The 13,203-nt window shown below is 38.5% G+C and overlaps 1 long non-coding RNA gene across 1 annotated transcript; it reads right to left on the bottom strand.

Moving 5' to 3' along the window:
* Positions 1-2,510: 2,510 nt before the first annotated feature.
* Positions 2,511-11,629, bottom strand: LOC130302197 (uncharacterized). The gene is made up of 3 exons (XR_008852492.1): positions 11,466-11,629; positions 8,709-8,801; positions 2,511-3,294 (listed from the first exon to the last, which is right to left on the bottom strand). It is a non-coding gene; the product is annotated as an uncharacterized LOC130302197 (long non-coding RNA).
* Between the last annotated feature and the right edge of the window lie 1,574 nt (positions 11,630-13,203).

Raw genomic sequence — 13,203 nt, 5'->3', positions numbered from 1 at the left:
CCAACTTGGACTTATGTAAAGTGAATAACCTCATTTGTATCCGCAATGGAGATGAATGGAAAATGGCCTTTAATACTTGTGACGGACATTTTGAGTATCTTATAATGCCTTTTGGTCTCTGCAATGCTCCAGCCGTTTGTAAGTCCTTTGTAACCATCTGGACATCAATCTGGACTTCTCCTCGGCCTACCACCCTCAGTCCAATGGTCAGGTGGAGAGGGTTAATCAAATCCTAGAGACTTACCTTTGGCATTTTGTTTCAGCTCGCCAAGGTGATTGGGTCGACCTTCTCCCCTGGGCTGAATTCTCATATAATCATAAGGATTCCGAGTCCACAAGATCGTCCCCCTTTTTTTTTTGTCTTCAGACTCCGCCTCCGTCCTCCTCTTTCCCAGATGCCTGGTGTTGATGAGCTGGTCCGTGACTTCTCCACCATCTGGCAACAGACCCGACAGTCGTTATCCCAGGCTTCTTCACGCATGAAGGCGAAAGTGGATAAAAGTAGAAGACTTCCTCTGTCCTTCTCTCCTAGTGACATAGTGTAGCTTTCATCCAAGTACATCCGCTTCAACATCCCCTGTTACAAGCTCGGTCCTTGCTACCTTGGTCCCTTCCAGATTCTACAAAAAATTAATCCTGTCTCCTACAAACTCTGTCTACCTGCTACGTTACATATTCCCAATTCCGTCCACGTCTCTCTCCTCAAGCCTCTGGTTTCCTCATAAGAATCTTGTCTCCACACCTGTCTCCGGCACTTCTGACATCTTCAAGGTTAAAGAGATTTGTGCTACAAAAACTGTGAGAGGTAAAAAAAAAATTTGGTCTACTGGGAGGGTTACGGTGCTGAGGAGAGATCTGGGGAGCTTGAGGAGAATATCCTGGACCGTGACCTTCTCAGGAGTTTTCTGACTCGTAAAAGGAGGGGGTCAAATCCCCCCATGTGCATTGCAACACCAGTGGGCATCTGCTAACAAAAAGGGATTCTTTATGAACCTTTATTTTAGTGTTATAAAATCCGGTAGTGCACTGCTTTTTAAACAAGCTGTTAGTTAACATGGGTTACAACATGTCGCCATAACTTTGTCATTACCTTAGCCCTAAAACCACTCTAAAACTACTTCGTAGGTGATTAAGAAATGTTATACAGTAAATAGCCTTAGAGCTCTTAGGCATTGTTATACACAAGTTTTATGGTTTAGTGAATCGCAGGTTCCAATAGAAAATGTTGGCGAATCCGGCAAACCAAACTTTTAGAAAGTTCACTCAAGTTTAGGAGCAATGCAAAACTGGATTTATCTGTTCGTTCAGTGCTTTCCCTCGTCTCAGTGATCTAATTATTGCACTTTTGCCCACTGGATCTTTGTCTTTTTGTTTACTTTAAGCTGTATATTCCAACTCACTTGTTGGATCACAGCTTTTTCTTTTTTATCTGGAATTTATTTGACTCGGCACTGCCAGTTCATCAGATCAATTCTTGGACCTTCCTCTTTTATGTATAGGACATGTTTTCCACTGACAGCCCATTCATTTCAGTGGGAACTGAGTAATGCTTCATTACCCATAAGGTGGTACTACAGATAAAATGAACACTTGTTGTCTGATTCTATTGGTTCAGACTACAGCTCATGTCTTGGCTAAGGGGAGTATTTCCTTCATAGCTTATTGTGTAAACATTGAAAATTGTGAAGGTAAGATCCTGGAGCTTTAATAAAATATAAAATATCCACACTTTATTCAATATCTTGTAAAACAAGTATCAGTTTGCTTGCTATAAAAGTCATCAAATTGAACTCCAATGCTTTTAAAACTTGTTGATCTCTTAATTATATCATGATTAAGCTCTATGAGCTCTACACAACAATTTACAAATCCACAAAAGCAAGACCACACAGGTGATTTATGTCATCATCTGTCCCTGCGACAAATGCTATGTTGGACAAACAGGACAACAGTTGTGTAAAAGGATTCAAAAACATGTATCCACCATAGCTTTGGCAAGAAGAGACAGAGACAGGAATAGAACTCTTACTGTAGTTGCAAACCATTTCTTGAATTGCCAAGGAGGACGCACAAATGGACTGCGAGTGATTGGTCTGGAAACAATTACCAATAATTTGGTAATTCACAGGCTTTTTAGGTCAGTAAGATATGGGCAGTATTGATATATATTAAAGTCTCCCACATGTGTCATGTCATTGCTCCAGCAGTGCACTTTTTCTCCATCTCTCCTTTTCTTTTTCCTTCTCTTCTTTTTCCCAATTTTCATTTATTTTATAGATGTGTGGTTTCCTGGCAGGCAGGACTATGTAATCTACAAGATGGAACATACGAAGACTGCACTGCAGTATAGGTAAGCCCACACAGTATGGGTTATGGCTGAGTGGTGGGAGTGAATGACAGTGGTGGGGGGTTGGCATAATATTCACATCTTATTCACACATGAGGTGATAGCACAGCACCATTCACATGTTTTCACACATTCCCCTACATGACACATTCACAATTCTCACACTAGTCCGTTACACTCATTCCTTGTACTTATCTCACTACAATTGACTCACACACTCCTGGTCACACATTGCTTTTCCCCACACACATCATTCCTCACCACACACATACATTACACAGCACATATTCACTGCACTACACTAGTCACACAGTGTCATTACATGCCACTAATTTCACAGCATGAGAGTGGGGGCACTGGGCACATGGGTTGTTAACATACTCATACATTATGACATATAACCATTTCCTATGTGTACAGATATGAAGGCAAGAGGAATATGCATATTATTAGTTCCATGAATTTATATGGATTTATATTTATATTTCTCACCATCAATTACATATCTATAGCATTACCTATAGATAGATTTATTATCGCCTTACGTGTCTCATTACTTATGTACACATTGCTTTATACACTTTATTATTTACATATACAAATGATTTATACACCCCATTACACCATATCACATCTATATGTAACCAATTGGGCTACCTATATACACATTTCTTATTTACTGTAGTTGATATACACATGTACTAGTTTGTTTTAGATTTCAGGCTCTGGTCACACTATACTATTTTTCTTTAATATCTTTTTCTAATACTATTTGTCTATATAATTTCTAGGAGAGTAGTGGAGTTAAAGCCACAGATGATTTGATACTCTATAAAGGAAACCAGACCACCCTTATTACAGTTTGAGGGAGCATTTGACCCGGAATACTTGACCATGACTTCAAGATGGGAATGCCTCACTTGGCTCGGTAAAGAAGGCATCCTCACCTGAAAGAGAGAGAAAACAATGGATTGGGGGAGTATCATTACTTTCCCATACATACCTTGGGATTTCTATATTAGGACTGTGGTCTATATTCTGATTGTCTACAATACAGAACCTTTTTTGGACCCTCCTGTCTGAAAACTCTTGGATTCTCTACAACCACTTTGGTGGATACTCAATATGCACAAGGACACATCTTTTGTCCAGTGGATACCTTAACAAATGACATATTTTGCCTAGTGGATACCTAAACAAAGAGACTCTACATGTTTTGTTTGTTTCTCTACTACTAATATTGTGGACACTTGTTGGCTACCGGGTCTGAGCCGGACTGAAAAAGTTATTCCACATAAAAGTGACAAAACATATCTTGCCTCTCTATGCGCTATATCAGCCGATTTTTTTTACCTAGACTCCAATCTTTTTTATGTGAGCCATGGTAAAAATAATAAAATGACTGTTTTCTATATATGATTATCTATTATTACTATGAGTTATAGGATTATTATATTTAATGCATGGGAACTACAGGTGTAGTGTCTGTTCTGCAAAAACATGGCTACAGTTATGGTACATTATTGTACTCCTGCGGTCACATGGATGTGAATGTAGCAACTAATAGCTATGGCCCAATATGTAGGATAAAGCTAGACACCTAGGAACCTAGTATGGGTAATAGTCCCTTTTTGACAATAACACTTTTTACAAGTGGGTTGATTATATCAGAGTGCTTTATATTACACACATATTTTTATATAGCAGGTATACTCATGAATGTAGACTATTATTATTTTACATATATGTGTATTGTATATACTGCAGGATACACATTTAGTGCACATATTAATATATATAGACTGTACATATTGATTCAAATTAATATATGTACTACTCATGTAGTTTGGTTATACATCCAATCATGATATGTTATAATAAATTATTATCCTTCTATATCTTTATTTCTATAATCATTCATGAGCTTAAAGTAGATTATTGCATACACATTAATTAGTTTGATCACATGCTGACATATTACTATATATACAATGCACCAAGTGTGACCTGGGATGTTACATTGGTGAGACCAGTCAGCCACTCAATAAAAGGATGAACCTCCACAGATCGTCCATCAACAACCATAGAGAAAAGGACTAATGCACCACAGTTGGACACCATTTCACTCAAACAGGTCTCTCCCTACAGGACCTCAAAATCAAGATCCTGAAAGGAAACTTCAAGAACACCCAGGAAAGAAAGACATTTGAAGCCAAAATGATAGTTTTTTTATGACTCCAAGAACAGAGGACTTAATGTGGATTTAAGCTTCTTATCCCATTATCAAAATTTCCTATAACCTTTGCTAAACTGTCTTCCCTCTCCCTGCTTTAACACCATTACACCCCTGCTCCCCCTTCCCTGTCTAAGTCTTATCTTCAGTCTATGGTTCTGTAGTAAAATTGTCTTTTCTCCTCTGTCCAGCGTAACCACCATTCTCACCTCTGCTCTCCAGCCCTCCCCCCTCATCCTTTTCTGTATCTATCATCCTATAGCTATAAAATTTATGGCCCAACTTAATGTCCATTCTCCACATATGTTGTTTTAACCCCTGCATATTTTGTGAGATAGAACGTGTGTTTTCTCCTTGTGAGCTCAAAAATGCTTATGACTTGATAAAGGGAGGAATCCCGAAAGCTTGCCTCTACAAAATCTTGTTAGTCCAATAAAAAAGGTATTACAAGATACTGCAACTACAGATGATTTTGCTTTTTGCATCACTGGACTAATACGGCTACTCCTAACTAATATATATATATATATATATATATATATATATATATATATATATATTAGCAGCAATTTGAATTTTAAGCATCCAGATTGATCCTTTGAATATGTGATTATGATCTATTTACTCTTATAGTTTGACTACTATTTACATTCATGTATACTGTAGGTAACCACAGTATGACTCACGTGACTTGTTTGAGTCACGTGTGTCAACAAATTACGCAATGCACTGGACCTGGCGTAACGGCGCCACCAGCGCATGCGCATAATATCAATTACGTGATGCGCCGGACTTGACGTGAATGCGCCGCCAGCGGGTGCGCATAACTTACAACAGCGAGGTGCCCGCGTATGCTGGAATTGGCGTAACAGTGCCACCAGCGCATGCGCACAACATACAGTAGCAAGGAGGAAGTGCCCTCATTCAGCTAGAGGCAGAAGTCCACACCACTGAGCGGCGTGTGCTCAGTGCTATGTGCGCCATGGGAACAGGACACTACACCTGTCAGGTATCACTACTTAGTATGCTATGTATATAAAGGGAGACTTGGTACTCTGTGCACAACATCCCTGAGGAAGTCACCTCAGAGTGACGGAACGTGTGGGGTTCCAGTCTCCCTGCTCTGTCATTATCCACGTATCTGCTCCTCCGTTTGTGGTTTGCTTTTTCATAAATGTTTTTCTCTTTTTTATTATTATTCACTATTTGAGTTTTTTGAATGGCATTCCTTGTACTCAATCATAATAATTATTGTATGCATTTATTTTTCTTCCTTTGGAGCATTAGCAGTATCGTTGCACTGTATACAGGGCAGGATTGGGGGTTAGGGGGTTCATGGCCATTCCCCCAGTTGTTGTTTCTGGCTCGAAACTGAGCCTTTTTTATATATTTAGTCTTCCTTGTTTATTTATGGTAATCAAAATAAAGGTGATACTGATATTGTTACGGACATTAAATGTTTTTGGGTTGTGCACTTTATGTAGCAAATTCTTTTCTTGGTATGTATTGTTTGCTTCCTTGCTATTAGTAGCACCCCTATTATTGTATTGAACTGGTTGAGCCCTTCTCCTTTCTCTGCTGTCTAAGCTCCATAAGCTTGAAACATTTCAGAACCAATGTATAACTTTTAATGTTGTTGAAAAAAAGTTTGTATATTCTATATTTTGCTGGAGCTCTAGGAATGTATCTTTTTAATCACTTATTTTCCCCTGGAATCAACCAGGCCTTGGCATCCCACAAGCTTTGCATCTCACAACCTCCACATTAAAATTGGATCTCCAGACTTGGTGTTGGTGATGTTAATCTTGGTGATGTTAACCTCCATATTTTAATTTAATCTACATTCTGATTTGTTACCAATATTATATTCATGGAGTAGGAATTCATTTTTTATTTAGTTAATTGATGACCTAACAGAGCATTTGCAGACAGGTCATCTTATTTGGTTACTTATACCCTTTATGTATAGTGCATTAAGGATATCCAGCAAATCTCTTAATGTCCCCTACTTTATGCTTATGTATTTCTTCATAAATAAAGTTAACTACAAACATATAGCAATTTAATCTTATTACCATTTATCTTGATCGGAAAGTAATATGATATTTTTGCTAAAGGTACAACACAAAAGGACATATTGAAGCGATTAAATCTGAAATACTTATTAGATTATGATTTGCTCATTTGTAATAGACACCTCTAATTTGTATCATCCTGTACCAGCAGTTATGTAATGGATTGGCTAGCTGCATTTAGGTAGTGCTTGAATAATGTAATTAGGCAATATGTTCTGCCAGGAACATTATCACCTCATAATATCTCCTATCCCATGTTGATACTTAATTACTTTGGAAATGAGCTGCCACAGTATTCCAAATGAAATGATGTGTTGTGCCGTGTTATAAATGAGCCCATATGAAATGAATGTGATGCTAAATGATTGCACACAATTGTGACTGATTTCACAGTAGACACAAATGATTCATAAGGTCAAATACTAAGTTGCACCTCTGTCATTAAGAAAGGAGTAGAAATAGCTGTCGAAAACAGTACGGGTTCCAAATCCCACATAAACTGAAGACCTTTATCACAAATTAATGTTTGCGTATAAAGATTTACTTCAAAGGAAAACTGTCAACCTTTTCACTCACACTAAATCCAATGCACTGGGTTATAGATGGGTGACTAGGAGTCCAACGAGAGGTCATCTACTTAAATATGTCCTGTAGATCATCTGTTGAATCCAGTGAATTGCGTGCAGGGGGTGGGCCTTTGATGGCTCAATTTACATATCCATTGTCTGTGACTCCACTTCACTAGGATGTGGAGTCACAGACTACGGACATGTAAGTTGAGCCCCTATCAGTCAAAAATGTGGCCGCACCTTTTCATTCCACTGTTTTTACGTAATATTTAATAATATATAAATACAGAAATGGAGCAGTCCACAAGATATCCAAAACAAACTATTTATTTCCACATGTCATAAAGTGCGACGTTTCAGCCCCTCAATGGAGCTATTTTCAAGCATAGTGATACCACACACAGACTGGGATTATATACCCTGTCTGACAATTAACAACAATTACATACTCAATAGAGTGCATAAACTCAACAATCCAAATAAGTGCAGTATATAAAAAAAAATTTGAATAAGAGTACCTAAGTACATATATATCATATAAGGTGCCATTGTGCGAATTAAAAGCAATACAGCCTGAATATTATAAAGCTCAATAATCAATCATAACATACAGCTGCAATCCATACAACATTGATTAAATACATAAAGATAGAAAACACCTACCTGCGCTGTTGCCCTGTACTACATCACGCTTGGCTTGTAAACAAACGCAAAATATATGAAAATTGGGAAACAAATGTGAATCAATAAAATAAATGTGAATAACAATAAAAAAAGAAAAAAGACAATGAAAAAATTCTTAATAAAAAGTAAAAAGAAAAAAAATAAATAAATAAAAAAAAGGAAAATTAAAATAAAAAAATTATATAAAATTATATAATAAAAATCAATTAAATAAAATCCCAACTGGAAAAATGAATAAAATAAAACACTGTATTGCAATACATAAACCCAGCTGTATAGCAAACCCACTGCTGGTACTGGTATACAATATTATTATATGTGGGGGAGCCTCCCTGGTATGTAGAACTACCAGTCCTCAACCCTGAAAAAGGGGAAGCAGGCTTGGCCGTAACTGGGGGACCTGGGGCCTCCAGGCCTGAGAGTCCCTTGGCCCCCTGTCAACCCCCTACATACAATTCAGGAGTGTGCCTGCTACCGAGCAGCGCCAATCCCCCACTAGAGGATTAAGCAATCCACAGTACCTTCACTCAGAGAGCTATGTCAGGGATGACCAAGTTATCTTAAAAATAAAAAAAAAATAGAAATAATAAATAAACATGAATGAACAAAATATAAAAGAAAAAAGGAGAAAAAAGAAAAAAGAAAAATTTATTTTAAAAAGAAAATTTGCATGATAAATCAAAATAAATGTGTATATAGTGTTGTAGTGTATGAAGGTGTAATGTGAACTGTGCGTTATACAAATTATGCGCCGGAACCCAAATGCATTCGATCAATTTTATTGCTGAAGAATTACTCACCCCTTATAAGCTAGTATTAAAAAATACAAAAATGGGCACAGAGCGGGTGGTGTGTTTCTTCACAGTCCATCGGATCTTCCCTATCTTCAATATCTGTAAAGCATACAAAAACATAATATAAGTACAAACCATGGGTACCACAAACATATGCATACAGGGTAGAACAACAGGTCTAAGTGTCCATCGGAGTTTTACTTAAATGGCATTGAACTCTACATTCAAACCATTCGGTTTTAAACAATTAAGTTGGTGTATCCACCAGAGTTCTCTCTTCCTGAGCATGGCCAGTCTATTTCCCACTCTCACTGGGACTGGCACATGATCAATGGCCATAAATCTGACTTGTTTTTCATCGTGCCCCATTTCACTAAAATGTTTAGATACTGGAAGATCTAATTTGGCTCGTATAATTGCGTATCTATGGTTGTTCATCCTTGTTTTGAGACTCCACGTGGTCTGTCCCACGTACAAGAGTTTACAAGGACAGAACAACACATAGATGACCCAAGTGGAGTCACATGTTAGAAAATCCGTTTAGTAAGAGGATGCATAAAATTGGAACCCTTGACCATTAATGAACAATCCACACATCCCAGACACGGAAAAGACCCTAGTTTTGGTGTGGCCAGTGTTGTCTGAATGGGACCTATGCTGGGCGGTAAAGTAGTATGTCCTAATCTATCTTTCAAGTTTCTGGACCTCCTATACGACATCAATGGGTTATTGTTGAATTCAGTAATATCACCAAAACTCCGTTTTAAAATATCCCAATGCCTATTGAGAATGGTGGAAATCTGTCCACTACAAGTAGAATATGTGGATGTAAACGGAATTCTATCCATCTTTTTCTTGGGTCTCGCAGTCAGTGTTGCTTCTCTAGTCATCTGTACAACAGTATTTCTATGTTTGTCCACTATTCTACGTGGATACCCCCTATCGGTAAAGTCAAAGGTCATCTTGTCAAGTGTTTTAACCAAGGTCTCATCATCATCTGTCACCCTTTTTGCCCTGAGCATTTGGCTAAAGGGAAGAGATTCCACCATTTTCCTTGGATGACAGCTGGTGTAATAAACTAGAGTGTTGTTATCTGTGGGTTTAGAATACAGACTGGTGCTTAATTTGCCTCCCTCGCTTCTAACCAAAACATCTAAGAAGCTCACACAGTCACTGGATTGTACCATAGTGAATTGTATAGTGTGGTCAATCTCATTGAGAAATGTGTGGAACATCTTCAATTCCTCCAATGACCCCTTCCATAGGAGGAAGATGTCGTCGATAAATCTCCACCTCCCTAGACAATGTCTGAAGTGGTGGGATGAATTGACGACACCTTTCTCCATGGCCGACACGTAAAGATTGACATACATTGGTGCCACATTAGACACCATGGCGGTCCCAACACGCTGCAGGTAATATTGTTCTTCAAAAGTAAAATAATTGTGAGTCAATATTAAATAAAGTAGCTGCAACATGAAATCTTGGGCCGCCATGGAGTAATGTGACTTTGAAAGTACTTGTTTGATTGCATCAATACCTGCTTCATGTCTAATGGAGATATAAATACTGGCTATGTCAAAAGACACCAAAATAACATTGGAGGGGACCTTGATATTGCTGATTTTGGTAAAAAAATCACTAGTATCACGGATGTACGATTTTGCCAAAAATACAAATGGCCTAAGAATCTAGTCAAGGAAAATGGAGGCATGGCTCAGGACAGAGTCCCAGCCCGAAACAGTAGGCCTCCCTGGTGGATCTAATAGTGACTTATGGATTTTTGGCAATATGTAGATAGAAGGAGTTAAAGGAAATTTAACAATCAAAAACTCTCTTAACTTTTGACCAATAATGCCCTCCTCCACTGCTCGATCAACCAAGCAAGTTAATTTAGTCATAATGTCACGTCTGGGATCACTGTCCAATTTGCAGTAAGTATTGGTGTCTGACAATTGTCGGTATATTTCACATTTGTATTTAACTGTGTCCTTAACCACAACCCCACCCCCTTTATCAGCGGGTTTTATGGTGAGGTCGTGGTTATGGATCAACTCCTCCAAAGCTACATGCTCATCATTAGATAAATTAGTCTGTCTAATACCCGTAGTTTCTATCTCAGTTCTGAGTTGCTCAATGTCCCTCCTAACCAACCCCATGTATGTCTCCAAAGGGTGGGAGACCACAATGGGATTGAAGGAGGACTGGTTGAACAACTCAAACTGATTCAAGTGTAATTCACAATCTCTCTCTACACCGTGAGGGGTAACGTTGGATCTATCTTGCATGTTAAACCACACTTTCAACTTTAGACATCTAAAAAAAAGCTTGTAAATCACATTCTAAGGTAAACCAGTCAGGACTGGTGATGGGGCAAAATGTTAAACCTTTAGATAAAACCCCATCAAAGGACAAGGGGGCACTCCCTCCGTCTGGAGAAGAAAAAGTTTAGTCTCAAGGGGCGACACGCCTTCTTTACCATGAGGACTGTGAATTTATGGAACGGTCTACCTCAGGAACTGGTCACAGCAGGAACAATTAACAGCTTTAAAACAGGATTAGATACATTCCTGGAACAAAATAAGATTAATGCTTATGAAGAAATATAAAATCTCATCCCTTCCCCAATATCGCGCCACACCCCTACCCCTTAATTCCCTGGTTGAACTTGATGGACATATGTCTTTTTTCGACCGTACTAACTATGTAACTATGTAACAAGGAAATCTGTGACTCAGTGAGTTCGTGAGAAGAGATATTTACCACAGTGTTAGAAGGACTCAGTTCTTTTTCCTTTGAGCCTTCGGAAATTGCAGCTTGCCCTGTTTTTGATTCCTTGTCCTTACGTTTCCTGTGTCGTCTCCGGCCGCCCCTTCTTGTTGGTCTCTTGAAGGGGTATTGGGTGGAGGCTCGGCCGTCAGAGAGTCCTTTACTAAAAAAGAAGATTGTTCATTAGCATTGCCAAACTGTGTTTTATTCTTTCTCCCACGCCAGGGAGTTACACTTTGTTGTCTTCCCTCATTAAAGTCCATTTGGTTCCAAGTGTACACACGTCTCTTGTTATAGTCCCCTAAGTCTCTGTGCCATTTTTTCTTTTTGGTGTCCATGGTCTCAGTCCTAAATTTGTCAAGGAACTCATTAGTCTTGTTTTTATAGGCAGAAAGTTCATCAGCGGAAAGCATGGTTGCTAAATTGGTCTCAAATACACACATTTTCTATCTTGCTATCAACAGTTCCTTTTGCAAAAAATCTAAATTCAACAAAATAATATCAAGAGCATATCGGTCAGAAATCTATTCAAACCTTTTCTTAAAGTCACTATTATCCGTAAAAACAGTGGGTCTCAGTATAGACCGCATGTCTCTGGGTATCCTCTTACATTTATAGTATTCACCCAATGTCAATAGATGTAATTCCAACATAATAATTCTTTTGGACTCATATTCAAAATTCCGCTTAATATCTGCAATGGTGGGCACCGCCAAAAAAGTAGCATCACCTTGAACACCATTTAAGATCTCCCCTTCCGCATATGAAGAGACATGGGAAAAAACTTAATCCAAATCAGGTTCCATTATAGTGTGCCAGCAAAGCAATCATAGACAATAGTTCAAAAAAATTGCAGCACTACTTCACCAACCGTAGACAGGTGCCAGCACCTCCGGCTCGATCACAGCCACTGGTAGATAATATCAGAAATGGTGCAGCACTCCACAAGATATCCAAAACAAACTATTTATTTCCACATGTCATAAAGTGCGATGTTTCAGCCCCTCAATGGAGCTATTTTCAAGCATAGTGATACCACACACAGACTGGGATTATATACTCTGTCTGACAATTAACAACAATTACATACTTAAATCATAGAGTGCATAAACTCAACAATCCAAATAAGTGCAGTATATAAAAAAATGTGAATAAGAGTACCCAAGTACATATATATCATACAAAGTGCCATTGTGCGAATTAAAAGCAATACAGCCTGAATATTATAAAGCTCCATCAATAATCAATCATAACATACAGCTGTAATCCATACAACATTGATTAAATACATAAAGATAGAAAACACCTACCGGAGCTGTTGCCCTGTTCTACATTAATCTTGGCTTATAAACAGACGCACTGCGCATGCGTCAGTTGCACCAAGCAACAACTATCATTGTTCTTCTGGGTCATATGACCAATCACGTGGGACGCCAAGCAGCCATGTGTATCACATGACCGCGAGCATACCCACATGACCGCCAGCCGACAGCCTCCATAGCAACGGCGGTATGCAAACACCGCTGTTACCATGGAGATCACCGGCATAGTCTTGTAATAGATAAGGACCGGCTCACTACTGCATCACACACAGCCCCCTGTGTACAAGCCTATGTGTACTGTATACCTCAATTCCTAAAGTGACTATAATGATGTTCATAGTAGTGTACATAGTAAATATAAACTAACAAAATAAACTATAAAAATATATGAAAATTGTGAAACAAATGTG

The sequence above is a fragment of the Hyla sarda genome, chromosome 1, assembly GCF_029499605.1.
Source record: "Hyla sarda isolate aHylSar1 chromosome 1, aHylSar1.hap1, whole genome shotgun sequence".
NCBI classification, from domain to species: Eukaryota; Metazoa; Chordata; class Amphibia; order Anura; family Hylidae; genus Hyla; species Hyla sarda.
The sequence above is the reverse complement of the archived record's forward strand: the minus strand, read 5'-3'. Positions and strand labels throughout refer to the sequence as shown.